Source organism: Cervus elaphus, chromosome 32 (assembly GCF_910594005.1).
Source record: "Cervus elaphus chromosome 32, mCerEla1.1, whole genome shotgun sequence".
Lineage (NCBI taxonomy): Eukaryota > Metazoa > Chordata > Mammalia > Artiodactyla > Cervidae > Cervus > Cervus elaphus.
In genome coordinates, this window is record NC_057846.1 from 32,353,858 (window position 1) to 32,378,355 (window position 24,498).

Below are 24,498 nucleotides of genomic sequence, written 5' to 3' on the forward strand. Positions count from 1 at the left end.
GGAGTGTTAAGTATATTCACATTGTTGTGTGGCCAATCTCCAGAAGTCTTTCCATCTCGCAAAACTGAAACTCTGTACCCATTAAGACAACTCTCCATTTCCTCCCTGCCCTCCACACCAGCCAGAGGCAACCACGCAGAACCGCAATTTGACAAGCTCCCCAGCTGATTCATATGTCCATTAAAGGTGGAGAGGCACTACCCTGAGTATGAGACCCACACATAAAATTAGGAGCCACTGTGACTTTCTTGAGGCACCCAGGCCATGATCTTGAGTCAGGCAATGGAAACCAGCCAGCAGAGCAATGACTAGACTCTACAGACAATTCTGATGCATGCTCAAGTGGTTTGAGGACCTCTTCTTTAGACCAGTGATTTGCACACTTGCCTACACACTAGAACCATCTAGGAACTTCAAACTTCACGCCTGAGACCCATCCCGAACCAATTAACACTAGTCTCTAAAGGCAGAGCCCAAGTAATCTGTATTTATGAAAGCTGTCTCAGTGATTCTGATAACTCAGCCAAGTTTCAGAACCACTGATCTGGACAGATGAAGGAGGCTGTTGGGATTCTGTGCCGTGCATGGAGTTCAGAGGGCAATGATGGCTCCAGGGAAGGCATGTGAATGACTGCTCCGTTAAAAAAAAAAAAAAAAAAAAAAAGCTGGGGACTTCCCTGGTGGTCCAGTGGTAAAGAATCCGCCTTGCAATGCAGGGGACTCAGGTTTGATCCTTGGTCGGGGAACTAAGACCCCACACACTGTGAAGCAGCTCCACCTGCATGCCACAACTGCGGAAGCCAGAGCGCTCTGGAGCCCACGAGCCGCGACTGGAGTCTATGCACCACAACAAAAAAAGGTCCAGCGTGCCACAACTGAGGGCTGAGGCAGCCAAATTAACACATAAATAAAGTAATTAACAAATTTTAAAAAGCTGGCCTTGTGAAAAGAAATGGCTGTCCTCTGAGAAGCCCTCACCCCTCCCATTGCCTGTCATTATTTCCTGTTACAGGGCTCTGTTTATTTTCTTCACAGCATTTACCACAATTGGCAGTTATCATGCTTCTTGTCTGCCTCCTCTCACGAAACCAACACCTGCCTCTGTGTAAGAGCCAGGTTCAGAGCTCTGGCTCACCTCCCCCTCTCACAGAGCCCCTGATAAATATTTCAGCGAGTCAATCAATCCTGCGATGTCACCCATTTGCCCTCCCTGGTGGTGGCTTCTGACGGTGAAAGCGACTGCTAAACTGTCAGGATGGAGAGAATCATGGTGGAGTTGTGGGAGGAACTGGGGGTCTGCATGGAGCAGTCAACCTCAGTGAGAGAGAGTTTTCCCATGGGGAAAAGGCCCCAGGGAAGTGCAGAGAGCAGTGTCGATGGATTCACTAGGTGAAAATCAGAATTCTTCAATGAATGGTAGGGACTTTGAGCTAGTGAAATATTGAGTATACAAATGTGAACTCATCTAGAACCTCCCAGCTAGTGATGCTTGGACAACAACACGTTTATACAACACTCTTCCACCTGACTCCCATCCCAGGTGGAATTCTGTAATGGAAAGAGCATAGATTTTGGAACAGACCCACATTCCAATTCTGCCCCCTCTTCTAGCTGGCTGTTCAACAACAAGAAATTACTTATGTGAGCCTCCATCTAAAAAAATGGAATAACAATGATTATCCCACAGATTACATAAAACACCTGGAAAAGTGCCTGACAGAGCATAGCTCAATGAATGTTAATTCCCCAATCTGTAATCTGGATTTACTAAACTACTCTTTTACAAACTGCTTCTTCCTTTACTTTTTTCTAAAAGTAACTTTTATTGGCATATAGTTGCTTTACAATGCTCTGATAACTTCACTGGTCCTCTACATGTTTGAATGGCAAAAAAAGAAAATCACACATTGACTTGTGGATTGTCTTCTATCACTGTATTGAGAGCTCTTGTATACTGAATACATGAAAAGTTGAAGGATTTATTGAACTTACTTCCCAGGCTAAATGGAAATGCCTTTGGGGACAGGAACCTTACCTTCTGCTTCCTTCTGTCCTCTACACTGAATTCTGTGGTCAGATATGAAAATCTGAAATGGACTTCCCAGATCTTCCTGAGCTACTGTTATGATGGGAAGCCATGGTTGTTCCAGAATATTCTGCATCCCTGAGAGCAATCTCTGCTCAAATGCAGCCCATCTGTGCATTCCTGACACTATGACTCTATCTCAATTTTGATGATACTCTGTACTAATTGAACTAGATTTTTCTCTTTTTTTAATTAAGGTTTTTATATGCTTTATCTTTTAACAGAATTCAAAGTATTATAAAGAGGTATAATATCTTTCAATCACCATGCTGTTATTTAAGACAGTGTCCAGGAATGCAAACTTCTTCACCCAGTCTAATTTTTCCCTTTTCCTTTAGTAACAGAGCCCAAATTTTTGGCTGTACACTACAGTCCAATTAAAGGATGACATTTCTGATTCTCATGAGCAGTTGACTGAGTCAGATGTTGGGGTATTTCCCATAGAGATGTGAGAATACTGTGTAGCACTTCTGGGTGAAGTCTCCTTATTAAGTGTTTATATGTTTATTCTTCCTCATCTGTTGCCAGCCTGGAACATAGATGAGATGGTTGGAGCACCAGTTACCTTCATAGACCATAAATACCAGGTCCACACTTTTAGAGATTACAGAGCTAGCAGCCAGAAGGAGACTGAGTTCTTAAAAAGAATTCAGTACTCCTGCCCATGCAAACCCCAAACTGCCTGTAAAATCCCTTTGCAAGAGAAAGTGGCCAACTATTACATGAAGCTGAACTTAATTTGAACTAATATAGGTATAGTTAAATTATGCTTCTTGAATATTCAATTCACATAAATGAAGTATAATCACAAATAATTATTGCACTGATTCCATAATGATCAAATAGTTCACAGTCTACTAACTGCACTGAACTACTGACTGAATGTAGCATTTTGACTTGTAATGCAAAATTTAAAATATTAAGATGCTTTGAGAAGTGTAGCTGATCCAAAAAGCCAGTTTTACACAGCACTAAATAGCCCTACGCCTCTCTGGGCACCATATATTACCCCTTCAGGAAAACATATGCAAAAAAGCACCATAATAAAGTAAAAGCATACTGTTGGTTTTATGGATTTTACTAGCTATTTTTATTTATCTGAAGTTTTGAATATTTTTTAGGCACATTTATTGTGCTTGAAAATTTTTGTCATTAGTAAGAAATAGTCTCTGTCCTAGAAACACATACATGCCCTTTTGGTTTTTGCTTTTTGTCAGAAAATGAGCAGAGTGGGAGAGAAAAAGAGACAATATGAGATTAAGGGAATATAGGTTAAAGGCAATGAAGTGAAAGGTCATGAAACTGGTCATTGGGAAACAGGGAAAAGCAGAACTTGGAGAACGGTGATGAGTGTGTCCTCTGGGCTAGCTGGACATAGGGTAGAGATAATGTCTGCTGGTTGAATGATGGATTTCTGATTATAAAGCCCGTGAATTATCTTACTCAGCGACAGGTGTGGAAACACAGGGAAGGGTTGCCAGGGGTTACTAGTTAAGAGAAGGAATGACTAGGAAGGAATTGCAGGAGGCATTCCTTGGGATGATAGAAAAGATAATGTCTCTATACTCCACTGTCTGAGATAATGAAGTTTGGCCAAGGTTGGGTCAAATATCAGGGAATGATTCAGATTTTGACCTCATAATCATACTTTTGTGAGATGCTCTTTATGAAAAATACAAAATTAAGTAAGCCAGAGTCTTGAACAAGACTCTGAATAAACAAATGAGAGCTTATCAGCCTTAGCCTTGTTGTAAATCCAAATCTGATCATTTATCTATACTTTAAAAACAAACAAAACAGGGACCATACTGTAAAGACTGTTAGTAAACATTTTCCCTTCAACTGTACATTTTGAGTACACTTCCTGTCAATACATGTGACTGCAGCTCATCTTTTAAAATAATTCTGTGGTTTTTCTATTATTCATTATATATATATATAGAGAGAGAGAGAGAGAGAAAGAGAAAGAGAGAGAGAGAGCAAGCAAGAGAGAGAAAGAATGATATTTAAATTTTGTCCACGTGTTGATTCTCTCACTGGGAGATGCCTTCCATAACAACAGAGCCTGGAATATGATAAGCCCTAGATTAAATGTTTGTTGAATTGATACCTTGTTTGAGCTGTGTAGTTTCCAGGTCTGACAGGGCTAAAAGACAGTGATTTCCACTCTGAAGCGCCCCCCCCGGCTGGAGTGGTGAGTCGGAGACCAAAGCACCAGTACTCTATTCTGAATGCCTGTCACATCCTTACATCCTTCCTCTCTCTCTCTCTTTCTCTCTCCCTTCTGGGCTGTCAACACTCAAGGCTCTTCTGAATGGTGGGAAACCTCATTTGCTCAGGAAACAAAATGGTATTGCAGGAATATGCTCTAGATTTCAAAGCACGTCTAACCTTTCAGGGAAAGTTTCCTGAATATCTTTCTCTGGATGGATGACAGCAAAATCCCAAGCATATAACTGGAAAGATAGTGGCACTCGGAGAGTCCTGAGTCCATGTAGCCACTTTGAATTTGAAAAACAAAGAATATTAAAAACGAGTCAAAATTTCACAGGATCAAGGGGTGTGGGATTCTGGAAATGAAGTTCTCTTTCTATTCTTATGTTTCATCCCCAGTGCCTGAGTGTCTGGCAGGCACAAGTTTCAGTAACCAGGTCACATGTTTCTCCAAGTTTTCTCCAGATCCTCGAATTATCTTGGCATCTCTTTTTGATATCCTATTTTTTAGGATGAAGACCTTAGATGGACACTGTTAGTTCACTAATCACCATCTGTTTCTACTTCCTAACATACTTACATTGTCTTTCTGATATTTTCCAGTTTCCTCTGCAATCCAGACATTTCGGGAAAGCTGACCCCATCTCCAGCTCAAGAGGCAGGCTAGAGGCCACAAGCCCGTTACAGTCCCCTGGTCAGTTCATCTGTTCAGGAAAGTGCCTGTGACTCCAGGTGAATCTCAGTGTCTTTCTTAGAACACGGGGACTTAGGCGCCCTATTCTCACTGAGAACAAGCCAGAAAACATTTGGCTCCCACTGCAGCTGGCAAAAGCTAATTAAACATTCGCCAGTGTTTCCTTTGTTCCTGGGCACACAGGTCACTCCATTTCCCAGCCTCCGTGGCCATATGGCCGAGTTCTAGCCAATGGAATGTGGGTCAAATCCCTGTCTCCCCTTTTCAAGCCTGCTCGAGTGATCCTCCCTCTTCTTTCCCCATCTGCTGACTGAGAGGAGAACCACAATGGGGAGAGCCTGGGTAACCACTTGGAGAAGAGCGTACGTACCAAGACTGTTGCTTGACCAGGAATGCCAGACTGAACTGCATGGAAAAACAATTTTATATTATGTGAGATCATCAGAAGTTTGAGGTTATCAGTTAGTGTTAGTTTCTCCTGATTAGTTCACTTCTTTGCCTCTTTCCCTTTTTATGGTCTCACAAGTCCTTTTTATTGATTAAACATGTTTGCATTGGGTTTCCTGTTACTATTTAGAACATATGGATCCTGCCTTGCATCTTAGGATTGCACTATGGCTTTCTGGTTGTGCTCTTGATACTTATTCATCAGTTCATTTCTGGCATTCAATTTCACCCTGCCTAGGGAGCGTGATCTTGTTTGGTCAATGGTTTAACTAGTGGTTGTGGTTAGATGCTCTGCCTATTTTCTCTATTCACTAAATTAATTCTTGTTTTTTTCACTACAATTTGCTCTCCACTTAGGGATTGAGGATAATCAGTACTGGCTCTATGCTGCTCCTGGTTAATTACTTAATGCTTCCTAATTACTTACTAAGGAAACCAGTAGCCAGATAATGTAACTAACAGCACAAGGTAAGAGAAGATAGAAACTTAGACAAGAGCGTCTTATCCCTACTTTCATGGGAGTTATATTCCTCTATGACCAGATCAAAGTATCCACATTCCGTGTTCCCATGATTTTCACAGGGACCAAAAGACCTCAGAGGCAAATGGCAAGGGTCAAAGGAACAATAAAGTGGTTTGATTTAGTCTTTCGCAGAGAACTATTTAGAACAAGCAGCCTCCTGTGTTAACAGCAAAGGCCACACCTATGTCATATCCACATTCACAAATAAACCAATGTTAAGGAAGTGCCAAATAGGACCACAGGCAAGATCTTTTCTTTCTGCTCCAACCTTTCTTTCTCACAACCCTTTACTGTCCCACCCAAAGAAGCCTTCCTGTGCCACTCACTCCATTAGATTAGATGTTTTAAATATCATACCAACTATTTTTTAACCTATTAATCCTGCTTCCCATCTTTTCTATCCTCATTTGTATTGACCACTGGAATTACAAAAATGATTAAGTTAAAAATTCCTTCCTTGAAGCACTTACAACCTCATGAAGGAGACCAAACTCATATTTAAGTTTAGTAAAATGTGAAATGAGGCACAGAAAAGGACCACTTCGCCCAGTATAAAGCTCATAAAGGTTTCCAGGGGGAAAGATGCCTAAGCTACACCATGAAAGCTGAATACTATCTGAACATAAACCATGAGGCAGAGATGCCAGCATCTGATGAGTGGAGGGACATATCCAGCTAGGATGAGGAAGGCAGGTTTCTTTCCTCTGTTGTTCATGTTTTTGACTCCCTGTTCTAAATTCTTGATAATATATTCTGAGCTATTTTTAGTTCACTAAGCTGCTTCTGCTGTATTCTAGTATCCAACCTGCTGAAAAAGATGTCCATATATGTATGTGTGTGTGTATATATATAAATTATAAAATATATACAGTTTATTATATATATACATATATATATATATATAATCTGTTTGTTCCTTAACCAATCTATGTTGTTTTTATAGTTTTCTATTTCCTGCAAATACTTTCAACATTATTATTATTATCTTTAATCCAGTAAGCAAAACAGCTTATCATCTGACACCAGAAATCTATACAGCCTTTTCCCGCTGTCCTGTTTCAGCTGATTCTCCCTCCTGATGTCTTTCTCTCTTGTGAGCTTGGTTACCTATAACTGCGCATTTGCCACTGACCTTGAAGACTGCCTGTGAGGTTTTCCTCCGGCCTGAGATGAATATGCTTCCTCCTCTGGGTTTTGCATTTGCTGCTGTCAGAGTCTTAGAAACGCCGCTACTTGGGAACCAAGTCAAACCAAATTTAAGACGTAACTTTCTCTGGCTCCCTCAAATTGTACGCACCCCAAATTCAAGTGCATGTGAGAGCTGGCCTGTGGCCAATTTTCTGTGGGATTATTTTTTCTTTTCCTTCTTCCTCCTGTTCTGCTCAGTTCCAAGTAGCACTTTCTAGTCTCTTGTGGTTGTGATGCAGAAGAGCATGTTTAATTCTACTTAACTCTCACTGATGTTATTGCAATTTGAGGTTAAAGGCCATAGGGTCGGTCTTCCAGAAGTGCCCTCCCTGTTGGACTTGACCTCTCTCTTTCCTGCCCCTCAGGGCTAACAACCTTGGTCAGCGGGGTGTTCTCTTGCGTTCTCTTCCGGCATCTGCAGTTTTGATTCCCCATTCCCACCATCACCCCTTTCAAATATTATTCTGAAAACAGTCTTTTATAAAAAAAAAAAAAAAAAAGAAAGAAAGAAACCTGACAGGAAAAATGTAGAACAGTGGCAGCTTGACTTTACTAAAGGATAAAAATGTTTATGATATGATGCAATGTTTATTGTCAATGATTAACAACATAAATAATTTCAAGTGGCATTATTAGTCTGTAACACTGTATGAAATTCCACCTACAGCTGCCTCGCTTTCTAGACACCAGATACCCAATTGGCAAATGTGTTTTGAATAATCAAGGATGCAGATGGTGTCATTAAATAGTATCTAATCACATAACCTTCAGTTTCTATTTCTCAGGTCTGAAATGAGAAGGGTGAATTCTGACCTCTGAAATGAGAAGGTCACTTCAGTTCAGAGTAGTCTGGCTCTTTCAGAGCTAATAATCTGGGCTAACAATATTTCAGCTCTTTTCTCTGGGGAAGGAAGAGAAAGACAGGTTTATCCAGTTACTATTTTTTTCTCTTCTCCATCCAAAAAAACAGGAGTTTGTAGCAGCAAGCAAAAATATATCAACATAATAATACAGAAAAATATATTGAGATTTTAAAATGAGAGGAAGGAAAAAAGAAATGAAAGCACAGGAGTTTATCCCATAATGTATTATAGTTGGGTCACAAAATCTATGCAGGACTTCCCAGCACTTCCTAACTTAGCGAAAACATATACTATATTTCATATATATATATTTAGTAGTTAATAGGCTAAACAGAAAGCTCCCACATGAGTGTGATTTTCAGTACAGAAAAGACTGATGGTATAATAGGCATTACTATGTCTTTATTCTTCAGTCACAAGTTTTGGCAGATACTCACCGGTTAAGTTTAATGCTAACTGAGGTTCTACTGTGTACTATTTCAAATGGCACAGAAAATATGGCACATCTTGTCTGACCCATTGATTGAGTTTGATTTTGGACTTATCACCAACCTCCACAAGAGCACCTCACTCAAAGAAAGGATGTATTGCTCTAACCCCCTTAATGTTGATAACATGCTTCCCTCAAAAGAAAAACCATTATAGAATTTTAGGACATCCTAAAAAGAATTAAAGGTCTATAATCTATCTTTCCCATCTACATTCAGACAGGAGAAAGGAAGAGAGTTAAAGCCAACTCCTTTGCCATGTGCTGGAAGGTCAGTTCTAATGCACTGAGCCATCTGACATAGTAAGTGCATTTTCTTTTAAAAGATTTTTTTGATGTGGACTATTTTTAAAGTCTTTATTGAATTTGTTACAATATTGCTTCTGTTTTATGTCTGGGTTTTCTGACTATAAGGGATGCAGAGTTTTAGCTCCCTGACCAGGATTTGAACCTTCACTCCCTGCACTTAAAGGTGAAGTCTTAACCACTGGACCACCAGAGAAGTTCCTTACATGCATTTTAATTTTTCTGTCTTGATATTTTGTGACTCCAGTGGACTAGCTACTGTTGCCAAAGCAATATGGGTTACTGCAGGGATCCAAAGGTGTTTTGCTTGTTTGTTTTAAAACAGTAACATGACAAAAATGGGAAAAGTAAATATACAGAGTAAATTCAGCCCCTTTTCTCTTCAAAATGCATGAAATCTAGGTCCTCTGGTCATCTCTCTGATTATACAAAGGCTCATGAAGTGACTTTCACAACTGGTATAGAGACTTTCTCCCACTCAGTGGGGCTGGCATTATCAGAGTCCTTTTCTCAATTTCTGTTCTCAATTGAGAACCCTCTGAAAATGTGGGACATTGAATCTATACAATATTAACTACTCACCTGCAACATGTTTACCCACAAATGGAAAAATGCCTTCTTTATGTAAATAAAGGTGACCAGAAAGGTCCAAAGTGTTATATTTCAGGGAACTTGTGAAGAGAAGAGAGAGAAATGCAGGGTGTAAACCATATAAATAAATTCAGTTGGGTTTGCAAAAGACTCAAATGCAAATGAGAATCAAGATTCCACCATTAACCGAATTTTTTCTCTGTGATTATTCCTTCTAATCAATATAATCTAAAAATGTTCAGACATGATGATGGACTCCAATCATCTTATGCCAAGAAGAATCAATGCCTCTACCTTCTGCAATACTACATAAAACTTCCTTAAAAACAGGTAACATATTTGCTTCCTACTAACTGAAATGCAGTATTTTAAAAATCAGAAGTCTACATGCACATCAAGAAACCCTATAGTACAGGGCACTTTTTTTTTTTTTTACAGGGCACTTTTTAATCAAAACCTCCCAAAGCAGGATCTCTTTAAGATGAATCAACGAAAAAAAAAAGAAAAAAAAAGACGAATCAACGATCAAGCAAAATGTCATGTTGCTACCAGAAACCTGGAGATAACAAGTCTTTTAAGAACAACTAAAAACCAACTCAGGAACCTCAGAAAAAAAACCTATATTTAAAGAAATATGTAGAAGCTCTAGGAAAGTGCGTGTCTTATGCTGGGAAGCTCACTGAACCCCATTGGCTCCTGCTCCCAATAAATTATGCTGAGAGCATGTCTGGAAGATAAAACATGAGACTGAAAAAAAAAAAAAAAAACATGAGACTGAGCATTCACAGGAACAGTATAGGTTTTATGTCCATGCACATTTTCACATGGTAACACAAGAGCAGAACTCTGCTTCCATTAAAGGCAAGTGCTTCTCAGTTCAGTTCAGTTCAGTCACTTAGTGGTGTCCGACTCTTTGTGACCCCATGGATTGCAGCTCGCCAGGCCTCCCTGTTCATCACCAAATTCTGGAGTTTACTCAACTCACGTCCATTAAGTCAGTGATGCGATTCAACCATCTCATCCTCTGTCATCCCCTTCTCCTCCTGCCTGCAGTCGTTCCCAGCATCAGGGTCTTTTCAGATGAGTCAGTTCTTCACATCAGGTGGCCAAAGTATTGGAGTTTCAACTTCAGCATCAGTCCTTCCAATGAATATTCAGGACTGACTTCCTGTAGGATAGACTGGTTGGAGCTCCTTGCTGTCCAAGGAACTCTCAGGAGTCTTCTCCAACACCACAGACCAAAAGCATCAATTCTTTGGTGCTCAGCTTTCCTTATAGTCCAACTCTCACATCCATACATCACTACTGGAAAAACCATAGCTTTGACTAGACAGACCTTTCTTGGCAAAATAATGTCTCTGCTTTTTAATATACTGTCTAAGTTGGTCATAAATTTTCTTCCAAGGAGCGAGTGTCTTTTAATTTCATGGCTGCAGTCACCATCTGCAGTGATTTTGGAGCCTAAAAAAATTAAGTCTGTCACTGTTTACATTGTTTCCCCATATATTTGCCATGAAGTGATGGGAATGGATGCCATGATCTTACTTTTCTGAATGTTGAGCTTTAAGCCAACTCTTTCACTCTCCTCTTTCACTTTCATCAAGAGGCTGGTTAGTTCTTCTTTGCTTTCTGCTATAAGGGTGGTATCATTTGCTTATCTGAGGTTATTGATATTTCTCCTGGCAATCTTGATTCCAGCTTGTGCTTTATCCAGCCCAGTGTTTCTCATGATGTATTCTGCATATAAGTTAAATAAGCAGGGTGACAATATGCGGCCTTGACATACTCCTCTCCCTATTTGGAACCAGTCTGTTGTTCCATGTCCAGTTCTAACTGTTGTTTCTTGATCTGCATACAGATTTCTCAGGAGGCAGGTCAGGTGGTCTGGTATTCCCATCTCTTGAAGAATTTTCCACAGTTTGTTGTGATCCACACAGTCAAAGGCTTTGACATAGTCAATAAAGCAGAAATAGATGTTTTTCTGGAATTCTTGTGCTTTTCCGATTATTCAACGGATGTTGGCAATTTGATCTCTGGTTCCTCTGCCTTTTCTAAACCCAGCTTGAGTATCTGAAAATTCATGGTTCACGTACTATTGAAGCCTGGCTTGGAGAATTTTGAGCATTACTTTGCTAGCCTGTGAGGTGAGTACAATCATGCAGTAGTTGAGCATTCTTTGGCATTGCCTTTCTTCAGGGTTGGAATGAAAACTGACCTTTTCCAGTCCTGTGGCCACTGCTGAGTCTTCCAGACTTGCTGGCATATTGAATGCAGCACTTTGACAGGATCATCTTTTAGGATTTGAAATAGCTCAACTGGAATTCCATCACCTCCACTAGCTTTGTTTGTAGTGATGTTTCCTAAGGCCCACTTGACTTTGCATTCCAGGATGTCTGGCTCTAGGTAAGTGATCACACCATCGTGATTATCTGGGTCATGAAGATCTTTTTTTGTATAGTTTTTCAGTGTATTCTTGCCACATCTTCTTAATATCTTCTGCTTCTGTTAGGTCCATACCATTTCTGTCCTTTATTGTTCCCATGTTTTCATGAAAACCACAATTACAGAAAACTACACATCACAGAAAACCACTTTGCAGAAAACTACACATCACAGAAAACCACAACCACAGAAAACCAACCAATCTGATCACATGGACTACAGTCTTGTCTAACTCAATGAAACTATGAGCCATGCCGTGTAGGGCCACCTAAAACGGACGCGTCATGGTAGAGAGTTCTGACAAAACGTGGTCCACTAGAGAAGGGAATGGCAAACCACTTCAATATTCTTGCCTTGGGAACCCCATGAACAGTATGAAAAGGCAAAAAGATGGGACACTGAAAGATGAACTCCCCAGGTCGGTAGGTGCCCAATATGCTACTGGAGATCAGTGGAGGAATGACTCCAGAAAGAATGAAGAGACAGACCCAAAGAAAAAACAACACCCAGTTGTGGATGTGACTGGTGATAGAAGCAAGGTCTGATGCTGTAAAGAGTAATATTGCATAGGAACCTGGAATGTTAGGTCCATGAATCCAGGCAAATTGTAAGTGATCAAATAGGGGATGGCAAGAGTGAACCTTGACATTTTAGGGATCAGTGAACTAAAATGGACTGGAATGGGTGAACTTAACTCAAATGACCATTATATCTACTAATGTGGGCAAGAATCCCTTAGAAGAAATGGGGTAGCCATCAGAGTCAACAAGAGTCCGAAATGCTGTCCTTGGATGCAATCTCAAAAATGACAGATGTTGTCATTTCCAGGGCAAACGATTCAATATCACAGTAATCCAAGTCTATGCCCCAACCAGGAATGCTGAAGAAGTTGAACATGAATGGTTCTATGAAGACCTACAAGACCTTCTAGAACTAACAGCCAAAAAAAGATGTCCTTTTCATTATAGGGGACTGGAATGCAAAAGTAGGAAGTCAAGAAATACCTGGAGTAACAGGCAATTTGGCCTTGGATTAGAGAATGAAGCAGGGCAAAGGCTAATAGAGTTTTGCCAAGAGAACACACTGGTCATAGCAAACACCTTCTTCCAACAACACAAGGGAAGACTCTACACATGGACATCACCAGATGGTCAATACCAAAATCAGATTGATTATATTCTTTGCAGCCAAAGATGGAGAAGTTCTATACAGTCAGCAAAAACAAGACTGGGAGCTGACTGTGGCTCGGATCATGAAAGCCTTATTGCCAAATTCAGACTTAAATTGAAGAAAGTAGGGAAAACCACTAGATCATTCTTCAGAGTGCCTGAAGAACTATGGATGGAGGTTCATGACATTGTACTAGAGGAAGGGATCAAGACCAGGAAATCAGTCCTGAATATCCACTGGAAGGACTGATGCTGAAGCTGAAGTTCCAATACTTTGGCCACCTGATGGGAAGAACTGACTCACTAGAAAAGGCCCTGATGCTCGGAAAGATTGAAGGTGAGAGGAGAAAGGCCAACAGAGGATGAGATGGTTGGATGGCATCACTGACTCAATGATGGACATGAGCTTGAGTAAACTCCAGGAGTTAGTGATGGACAGGGCCTGGCGTGTTGCAGTACATGGGGTCGCAAAGAGTTAGACACAACTAAGCAACAGACCTGAACTGAACTGAGGGGGAAGATTTTTCACATAAAGCTAAAATAAAACATGAAGGTCTTTGAGACCAGAGACTGCCAAGAGGACAGTGGAAGGAAAGAATGGGGAGAAAGGAATACCTCCTTTGAAGTTAGGGTAGTTTTTCCAAGAGCCAGGTTTAGTCTCAGTTTTAGGAGAACACTTTTAAATACCTTGGACAGCTCAAAACTGCTGTTCAGGGAACCAAACATCAAATGAGGCAAGAACAACCAGAGCAGTGTTTTAAAAATCCTGGCAAGAGGGCGGGGACATATGTATACCTATGGCTGATTCATGTTGACGCAGAGCAGAAACCAACACAACACTGTAAAGCAATAATCCTCCAGTTAAAAATAAATTAAAAAGAAAAGAACCGTACAGAATTAAAACTATACCACCTTGCAGCTATGTAAACTTGGACAAGTTACTCAATTTCTGTAAGCCTGAATTTCCTCACCCATAAAACAGAAATAATAATAATAATTGTGACTACTAAATGAGATAAAGCAGGAATGAGTTTAAAAAGAAAAAAATCCTGGCAAAGCAGCAAGAGGATGAAGAGTTGGTTTTGCATAGTTTTGAAGACAGGAGTGAAGAAGCAGAGGCAACTGCTCCAAAAGGCACTGAAATCCTCTAGCGTCAATGGATCAGTTACAGGGGACAGAGGATGCAGTGGGGTCGCCCGGGGCACGCACCCCTCCCTACGCCACCCCACTATGCCGTTCATTCTTTCACTCTCGACCTCCAGAACCCCGCGATCAGCCTCATCTCTGCAGCCCGGATTCCTCTGGGAGCATGGAAGCTTCTGGCACTGGAAGCCAGCCTGGTAAGGGCGCAGTCGGACCCGGAGGGCGGGGTGGGGGCCTGGCCCTTTAAAGCCCATCCACGTCCTCCAAGCGGAGGGAGGGATGCATCCTGCTAACAGTGCTTCCTCTGTGGCCCACCTGTGGTTGGCCTGTGTTGACGATGATCAACACTCACTTGACCCCGCAGGAACCACCTCCTAACTGAGCCCCTCATTTCCACCCGAAGGGTCCTCAGGCGTCTGTGACCTAAAGTCGGGCGAGGCCAGGGCTTCAAGGGTCCCTCCAGTCCACCCCCCCCCCCCCCCCCTCCCCGACCCTCAGGTACTTCATTCAATAGAGGAAGGAGCGCAGAGAAACGTGGCTGAATCAAGGGGCCTGCCAGCCTATGGACCAGTTTTAAGCCGGAAAGGTAAGTAAAACCGTTAGTCGCTCAATCGTTTCTGACTCTTTGCGACCCCCTGGACTGTAGCCGCCCCCCCCCCCCCCCGCCCGCCGCAGGCTCCTCTGTCCATGGAATTCTCCAGGCAGAATACTGGAGTGAGTTGCCATGCTCTCCTCCATGGGATCTCCCCGAACCAGGAATCGAACCTGGGTCTCCCCAAGAGTCAATAAAATATTACAGGAACCTGCTGTAAGGGGTGAGGGGGAGGAGAGGATAAAGGCTGAGAGGCTGAGTCCCACGCGGGACCCCGCACAGCACCCCACCCCACCCCCGCCACGTCCCCGCCGTCGGGACGAGGGGCGCTGAGACCCGATTCCCTCAGGACGCGCAGGCCGGGCCCAGGGAGCCGGGCGGAGGGCAGCCCTAGACAGGGGACCCAAGTTCCCGAGACTGAGGCGCCGCGCGCAGCTCTCGGTGAGCAGCGGCGGCGGCCCGCAGCCAACACCTCAACAGTTGTTCTCGCGCCTCAGCCGGGAACTGGCGCACGTACCTGACGCCGGCCCCCCGGGCTGCAGGGGCTTCGGCTGGGGCGGGGGCGTCTGGAGGCGGCGGGGAGGCCTTGGGCGGGGTAGGGGTGTCACACCGCCTTCCCCTCAGGCTCCGGGGAGCTGGGGGAGCGGCAGGGAGGAGCAGGGCGCCTGCATTGGCCGCAGGACAGCGGCTCAGCTGAGGCCCTTCACAGGCGAGGACACGCGCCCCCTACGCCCCGGTGCGCGCCCCACTTCACCCCCTACCCCGCGCGCGGCCGGCGCCAAGGCCTGGTTGCGAGCGCCCCCTGGAGGCTCCGCGTGGAGGGCACAGTCGGGAGCGGAGAGCGCCGCCCCTTCCCGCCCAGAGAGGGGTCCTGGACACCGGGTCCAGGACTTGGGGGGGGGGGGGGAGGGGAGGGGATGTCCGGGCAGGGGGTCCAGGACTGAGGGGGTCCGGTCTCGGGTGGTCACAGCCCCGGCTCCAGGACTGGGGGTTCCGGTCTTGGTGGTCACAGCCCTGGCTCCATACCTGGCCCCGCCGCTCACCTGGGGTTTCTAACCGAGAGGACCTCCTCTCTACTTCGCGGGTAAAGCGGAAGTAACTGGAAGGTAGTGGGAGCGATGCTTCCTTTCAAAACACATTCCAGGAAACTTTTCGGATGGATGCTCAACTGCCACCAAAACCGGCGACGATATCGCTCCCCTCTGCATCCTCGGTGTCTGTAAGAGCGCCGGGCATATGGTAGGAGCCTGGTAATTATTTTTCATTGAATAAACGCATGGATAAATGAATGGACAATGTGGCTTCCCCCCCCCCCCCCCCATTCTATGTCTTCCTGAGTACATTCACTTCACAAAACATCTAAGATAGAAATGCTTAGGGAGCAGCAGTATTCAAAAACATACATAAACACGTTGACTTACATAAGAGGTAACCAATGCCACATGTTATGAAGCAACTTAGAAAGAATGCATGGCTTTTCTGCTCCAAACAAATTAAAGGTCGAATTCTTGCCTGGAGAATTCCATGGGCAGAGAGGCCTGGCCGGCTACAGTCCATGGGGTTGCAAGGAGTCAGAGAGGGCTGAGCGCCGAACACTTTCTCTTTTCAGACAAATGAATGCTGGAGGTATATACTGCAAGTTGCATCTGTTTGTTTTTGCAAGAGTAAGTAAACTAGACAGCTACATTCTCTCAGTGTAAGGTATTGTCAGAACCACAAACTGGACTTCAGAATCCATAAGACTCAGAAATGGCTGTCTCTGACACTGGGATGACATGGAGGATACTATATACAGTGTGAATATAGATCCAGGGACATAGGAGGGTCTCCCTCCCCATCCTTTTAAGGCACATCAAACAAGAACTTTCTGAAAATCTAGAGGGTGGATGGCAAGAAATAATCTCTTTCTATCTTTGTTTGAATTCTCACTTCCTTTTATGAAAATAGATCCTTTTCGGGATCGAACCCTTTCAGATTTCAGATTTATTTGTTGATGTTGAGTCACTCAGTCATGTCTGACTCTTTATGACTCCATGGACTGCAGCATGCCAGGCTTCCCTGTCCTTCATTATCTCCCAGAGCTTGCTCAAACTCATGTCCATTGAGTTGGTGACACCATCCAACCATCCTATGTCGTCCCCTTCTCCTCCTGCCTTTCCCTCCATGCTGGGAGGGAAGATGCTCAATGTTTCCCAGTATCATGTTCTTTTCCAATGAGTCAACTCTTCTCATCAGGTGGTCTAAGTATTGGAGCTTCAGCTTCAGCATCAGTCCTTCCAATGAATATTCAGAACTGATTTCCTTTAGAATTGACTAGTGGGATCTCCTTGCAGTCCATGGGACTCTCAAGAGTCTCCTCGAACACTACAGTTCAAAAGCATCAATTCTTTGACACTTAGCCTTCTTTATGATCCAGCTCTCACATGCATACATGACTACTGGAAAAAACATAGCTTTGACTAAATGGACCTTTGTCAGCAAAGTAATGGGTCTCTGCTTTTTAATATGCTGTCTACGTTTGTCGTAGATTTTCTTCCAAGGAACAAGTGTCTTTTAATTTCATGGCTGCAGTCACCATGTGCACTGATTTTGGAGACCAAGAAAATAAAGTCTTTCACTGTTTCCATTGTTTCCCCATCTATTTGCCATGAAGTGATGGGACTGGATGCCATGATTTTAGTTTTTTGAATGTTGAGTTTTAAGCAAGCTTTTTCACTATTCTATTTCACCTTCATCAAGAGGCTCTTTTGTTCCTCTTCATTTTCTGCCATAAGGGTGATGTCATCTGCAGATTTACTTGTTCATGTTCTATTAATAGTTGTACAGAATTCATAAATATATTAGTGCTATTTGGCCCATTTGACTGATCAGATACTGACAAGGTGTGATTTATGTGCTCAGAATGACATGGCTGACAGGCTATTTGACTGTAATTCTTAGGGTTTTATTACCTTCCCTCCAAATGAAAAGTGTGCAAATATGAAAGCACCAGTTGTTCCCAATTACTTGAGATATTTTCTGTAAACATTTAACCCATTCCTGTATTTTTATTAGCCAAACTGAAGGGAAAATATTCAGATGATTGCATGAAATTTTAAAATAAACAAATGTGCCTTAAAATTGGTTAATAAACAATTAAGTGGTTAAAATATGATCATCAGAGATAATAATGGAATTCAATTAGGATGATATGCGTCACATCTGATAGTCAATGTTATGGTAAATAATAAGTCAAATAAATAAATACATAGAAAATACAATGTAACATTTTATGAATAACAGGTTATTGCCACAATTAGCTAAAACTGACTTCACAAATATAAATAGCAAAAGAAATACTCCAAAGCAAAACTGTTTTTTAAATCAATTTTTCCTCCCAATAATAACAACAAAAAAGCCTAAGAAGTATAATAAAATAAAATTAGGAATTTTCTCTACCTACTAATCTGTGTCTTTTCCTTGGACACAAAATTTTACATGCATTTGGTTGTAGCAGCCTGTTGACCTGTTAAACTAAGGGGTATTTGATTTTGTTTGTGTGACATTATGTGCACGCAGAAGTGCTAGAGTTCTTGAACCTGAAGATATTTCAAAACAAGAAAGAGAAACAAATTTTCAGGTTACTCATGCTTGTTACATTGAAGCATTGAGGTCCTCAGAGCTCACTGGCAGAACAGTTGGCTAGTTGTCCCCTTAGGACAGTCTGCACCAAGTGGGTGGACATGCTGGAAAAATTCAAACCTATCCTAGAATCTCAGGGTCACAGAGTACCTCCTATACCAATGAGAAGCCTGCATGTACTTATAAATGACCTGTTCAGTGGCCGAATTGTTTAATTATCGTATCAAAGCATAACTGAAACGGTGACACAGCATTTGGCCAAGTAATTCATAGTGTTTAGTAATTTATCTACTGGAGACTCAGCTCTAGGAAATAGTCCCCTCTAACCTACTTGATTTTAGCAGTTTAGGGATATAACAAGACCATTTGGATGACTTTACTGTTCAGTCATCCCAACATTTCCATATGCCCTAACTTTTGTTGCACACATGGGCTTAGAGATTTTTACAAATAGAAACTGTTCCTTCTCCAGGGGATCTTCCCAACCCAGGGATCAAACCCTGGTCTCCCACATTGCAGGCAGATTCTTTACCAGCTGAGTCATTAGGGAAGCCCAAGAATACTGGAGTGAGTAGCCTATCCCTTATCCAGGAGATCTTTCTGACCCAGGAATCGAACTGGGGTCTCCTGCATTGCAGGCATATTCTTTACCAGCTGAGCTACTGGGGAAATCCTCTTCTACCCCAGTTCCTTATATTATACATATAGTGGTTACAAATAGAACAAATATGACCATTTGCTGATAATAGTGCTAGATGACTTTTTAAAAAAAGACAACCCCTAATCTCTCCTAACTACACACATTTATCTACACAATCTAGATAAATGAAATATTAATAGTTCATATGGATCAGATAAAACCCATCATCCTTCCCTTACTGTTAACTTCTTAGATAGTTTATATTTCCTGATGCCCACTGTCTGGCTTCTTTCCACTCCATTTTCTCCTTTTGTATTTAGTTGATGCTCAAGAGCCTACTGAAATGGGCACACAAGAACCGAATGGAATCTCTCAGGCAGGAATTTCTTATATACAGTGATCTCTCACTGAATTATGGTTTTGCTCACACACCAGACTTAGAAAGTGCAGCTGATTCTGTGCAAAGGCTCTGTCAGTGGAACCAACCCAAGGGCCAGTGTAGGGGCTCATTCATGTACTGAGTGTCCCTGCTGAGATGAGAGCCTCTTCCCAAGGCAGTTTAATAAGACAGAGATGTTCAAAGTTAAGTACTCAAGACAGCTTTTAAAAGAATAAAACATCCTCTGAGAGGTCCAAAGATCCAGTGTAAAAACACTCATATTTTATCCTATAAAAAGATGTTTTGATTGTAAATGATCACTGCAAAAGCAACAGTTTGTAAGAGGGAGTGACTTTTGCAACTGGGTCTTCTGTTGCTGTTGCTGAGTCGCTAAGTCGCATCCAACTCTTTTGTGATCCCATGAACTATAGCCTGCCAGGCTCCTCTGTCCATGGGATTTCCCAGGCAAGGATGCTGGGGAAGGTTGCCATTTCCTTCTCTAGGGGATCTTTCCGACCCAGGAATTGAAGTGCATCTCCTACATTGGCAGGTGGATTCTTTACCACTGGGGTAAAGAAGGGAAGCCCATGGAAATGACGAATGTTTGGTTATCCTTTGAGCTTCTCCTATAGTTATTATTCCTCTTATGGAAGTTTAGGAACTTGTATTATTTTCTATTTCCATTTTCCAAAGAATTGCAGATATCTTTGGCAGGACAGATGACTGAGGAAAGTGCCGAAGGCTTAAAATACAATAAAAACAGCTTCTGTGGTATAAGTACATGGGGAAATAGAAGGGTACCTCCCAAAAAAAGAGTTTACTGTGCGAAAACCATATGAGAAACTCTGAGTGAAACTTTGGTTATCAGGAAAGAGACAAGTCGCTTCCCAGGAAAAAGGTGACATCACCAAGAATGTGGTGAGAGTTGGAGAAGATAAATTATGGCTGATTGAAGAATCTGCCCCATGGGAGTGGGATAAATAAGCCATCTTCCAAACTCCCTCCTGATTAGGAGGGATATCAGTGTATTCTTATTTAGTGTAGCTCTAGGGACCATGGAACAAGGTAGCATTTTGGAGAAAAGAAATCAAAAGGCTCTCTCCCATTGAAGATGCCAAAAGGATTTAGAATAAGTGTTCCAGGACTTCCCTGGTGGTCCAGTGGTTAAGAATCCACCTGTCAGTGCAGGGCACACAGGTTCAATCCCTGGTTCGAGAAGATTCCACATGCCAAGGGGCAATAAGTTCATGTGCCACAACTACTGAGGCTGCATGCCTAGAGCCTGCAACAAGAGAAGCCACCACAATGAGAAGCCCATGCACTACAACTAGAGAGTAGCCCCCACTTGCTGCAACTAGAGAAAAGTCCTGCGCTGCAGCAAAGACCCAGCATAGCCAAAAATAAATAAATATGCATTTAATAAATACAAATTTTAAAAAATAAAATAACTGTTCCATTTGACTATATTTTCAAATGCACTTTCCTATAAACAAAAGCAGGACATCATCTTTAGAAATTATTTACACATGTATATTCTGAAAGGCATATGTATTCTGTTACCAAAGAAAGCTATACATGAATGCTTATATATGAAGAAAAAGTAGTTAGACAGACATGTATAAAAATGTTAAGAGTGGCTACCTTTGGGAGGTGATGGGGCTGGAGATGGGTGAGGGAGTGAGTTTTTGCTTCCCACTTTATATGCCATCTTTGAAAAAAAGTTCACCTGACTGGGTATCATTTTTTTTAATGCTTTTTCCTTTTTGCTTTTTTTCTTGTACTTGAACCTTTTAAAAATTGAAGTATGGTGGATGTACCAAAGGTATCATTTTATAACAATTAAACTTCTAAAAATATTTCTTTGTGGGGATTTCCCTGGCAGTCCAGTAGCTAACACACTGCACCCCCAATGCAAAGGTCCTGGGTTTGATCCCTGGTCAAGGACTAGTTTCCATATGCTGCAGCTAAGAGTTTACATCCTTCAACTAAAAACCCCACGTGCTGCAAAGAAGACCAAAGATGAAAGATCCTGCACACAGCAACTAAGACCCCATACAGCTAAGTAAATAAATAAATAAATATTTTTAGAAAATTTCTTTGTGCACCTGATCTATGCAAGGAAGAGAATGCATAAGAGGTGTTAGAGCAATATGAGTGACATCACAGTGCCCAAACACGTTTGGATGCAGACTGTCACTGATAATCATGTTTGGCTAATAAATACTGGTATTCAGATTACTTCTGAGCTGTAATTTCTTAATTGCAGATACCAAAAAGGGGAGATAACGAATTGTCAAAAATCGGAAACAACCAAAATGACCCTCAATAGGTGAATGGATAAACAAACCGTAGAATATCCATACAATGGAATATTATTCAGTGATTAAAAAAAGAGAACTATTAAGCTGTGAAAGACAGGGAGGAACCTTAAATGCACATTGTTAAGAAAGAAGCATATTGCTTGAAAGAAGCCAATCTGAAAAGGCTACATTCTGTGTAATTCCCACTGTATGCCATTCTGGAAAAGGCCAGACTACAGTGACATGAAAGATCAGCGATGCCAGCGGTTGGGAGAGGAGTGGGAGAGAGGAATGAACAGGTGGAGCACAGGGGATTTTAGGACAATGGAACTATTCTGTGTGCTACTGTAATGATCCATACATGACATTCATTTGTCAAAACCCATAGAACAGGGCGATAACAAGTGACCCCTAAGGTAAACTATGGACTCGGTAATAATGCAGCTATGTTCTTGGGTTTCCATTGTGGCTCAGCTGGTAAAGAATCTGCTTGCAATGCAGGATACCTGGCTTCGATCCCTGGGTTGGGAAGATCACCTAGAGAAGGGAAAGGCTACCCACTCCAGTATTCTGGCCTGGAGAATTCCATGGACTGTATAGTCTATGGGGTCGCAAAGAGTCAGACACGACTGAGCGACTTTCACTTTCACTTTTCATTTTCAGTATGTTGATTGATCAGTTGTCACAAATGTACTACACTAATGCAAGATGTTAAGAGGGAAACTGGGGAGGGGAGTAGGGGCACATAGAATTCTCTAGACTTTCTACTCAATTTTTCTGTAAAACTGAAGCTGCTCTTGTAAGTCTATTAATTTTAAACTAACTTAATGTGAGCTTTTAATATTCATATGTAACAATAAACGGCCAATAATAACATTGGCATAATAAGTATTTCAAAACCAAACCAGGACCATGGTGTTCTAATCATGTTTTATAAGGCGCCAAATGCTCTTCTGCCCTATCTAGTTTGTTCAGCCATCTGGGACCCGTTCAGGTCCTGCCTCGGGTGGAGCTGGTGTGGACCTCATGTGCCCTTGTCCACTGGCACGACCTTGGTAAGAGCTCGCATGCCCTCCATCGCCAGAAGCCCTCCAGTTCCCTCCAGGCTGTCAGGCACTAGGGGCAGCCCCCTGGGCTGGAAAGTGCCTCTCATATCGACTGGTGATCACCGCGGGCCATGGCCACAGCCATGCTGCGGGATCCACGCGTCCACAGCGCCGGCTCCACCTGCCAGACACACCCCTCCTGCCGCCACAGGGCTCCCAGGGATGGCGAAGATGTGGAGCGAACGGGTCTGCCCTGAATCCCCTCTGAGAAGCGGGGTCTTGGCTAACAGGGTGCAGGAGCAGGCAGCCTGGAGACGGTGGCTGGGAAGGAAAGCCCCCACACCGGTTTGTTTCCACCTCTCCGCCCGGCTCAGGGCCCTAACCCTGCAAGGCCACAGACGCACTTCCACACCGCTCTGGACTTTCCGTCTGTCATTCCCAAAGTCTGGGTGGCAGTGCTTGCAGCCTAAAAATAAACCCCCACTTCCCTTGGGGGCATTGAGATTTATTTTATTTAAATTGCACACATTGTTTTCATTCCTCGGGGTTTGAAGCACTGAAAACTGGAATCTGCTTCTCAGCTCTCTGCCTGTATTTGTTTCAGTGACAGTCACCCTTGCAACACAGGCTGCTCCTATGGCAACTGCCGCAAAACAAGATGAGGCTTCCACCCTGCTGGGGAACACGAAGCCTCCGAAGAAAGACAAATCCTGCTGCCTTCCACAGGTGTGACCCTCCCTTTTAAAGAATCTGCCTGCAATGCAGAAGACCTGGGTTCGACCCCTGGGTCAGGAAGATCCCCTGGAGAAGGGAATGACTAACCACTCCAGTATTCTTTCCTGGAGAATTCCATGGACAGAGGAGCCTGGAGGGCTACAGTCCATGGGATCACAAAGTGTCAGACATGACTGAGTGACTAACACACACACACAGGAAGGGAGGGCCTGGTGAGCAGGCCTTGAAGAAAGACCAGCATGACAAGGCATGATGAAGTGCTGCATGATGAAGTCCAGCATGATGAAGCATGATGAAGCATGGTGCTAACTCAACTGAAAAAAATTTTTTAAGTAAGCCCTTCCCTTTGGGTTAACGCTTATTTCAATGTTATGTGGCAGCCTGGATGGGAGAGGAGTTTGGGGGAGAATGTACACATGTATATGAATGGCAGAGTCCCTTTGCTGTCCAGTTGAAACTATCATAATACTGTTAATTAGCTATGCTTCAAATATAAAATGAAAAGTTTTTTTAAAAAAGAGTTAATGCTTATTTCAAATGGTTACATGAGGGGCAAGTATTGTACCTTATTTCACATTTATATAATTGCACGCACTGTTCTTAATATTGTAAATATATAGATATGACATAGATAGATATGCAAGATATAGATGGATATATATATATGTACAGTGCATACAACATGTATATATTATATATAGTTATAGCATATTGAAAAGTAGAGACATTACTTTGCCAACAGAGGTCTGTGTAGTCAAAGCTATGGTTTTCGCGGAAGTCATGTATGGATGTGAGAGTTAGACCATAAAGAAAGCTGAGCCCCAAAGAATTGATGCTCTTGAACTGTGGTGTTGGAGAAGACTCTTGAGAATCCCCTGGACTGCAAGGAGATTAAACCAGTCAATCCTAAAGGAATTCAGTCCTGAATATTCATTGGAAGGACTGATGCTGAAGCTGAAGCTCCAATACTATGGCCACCTGATGCAAATAACTGACTCATTAGAAAAGACCCTGATGCTGGAAAGATTGAAG

At 42.6% G+C, this 24,498-nt stretch overlaps 2 long non-coding RNA genes across 2 annotated transcripts in view; one reads left to right on the forward strand and one right to left on the reverse strand.

Annotated features, from left to right (window-relative positions):
- LOC122688089 overlaps positions 1-15,494 on the reverse strand; it is a 48,205-nt gene extending 32,711 nt beyond the window's left edge. The window contains exon 1 of the long non-coding RNA XR_006339326.1: positions 15,263-15,494. This is a non-coding gene — a long non-coding RNA (uncharacterized LOC122688089). The remainder of the gene's footprint in view (positions 1-15,262) is intronic.
- LOC122688091 lies at positions 14,453-23,965 on the forward strand. The gene is made up of 2 exons (XR_006339327.1): positions 14,453-14,739; positions 23,336-23,965. It is a non-coding gene; the product is annotated as an uncharacterized LOC122688091 (long non-coding RNA).
- The last annotated feature ends 533 nt before the right edge of the window (positions 23,966-24,498 follow it).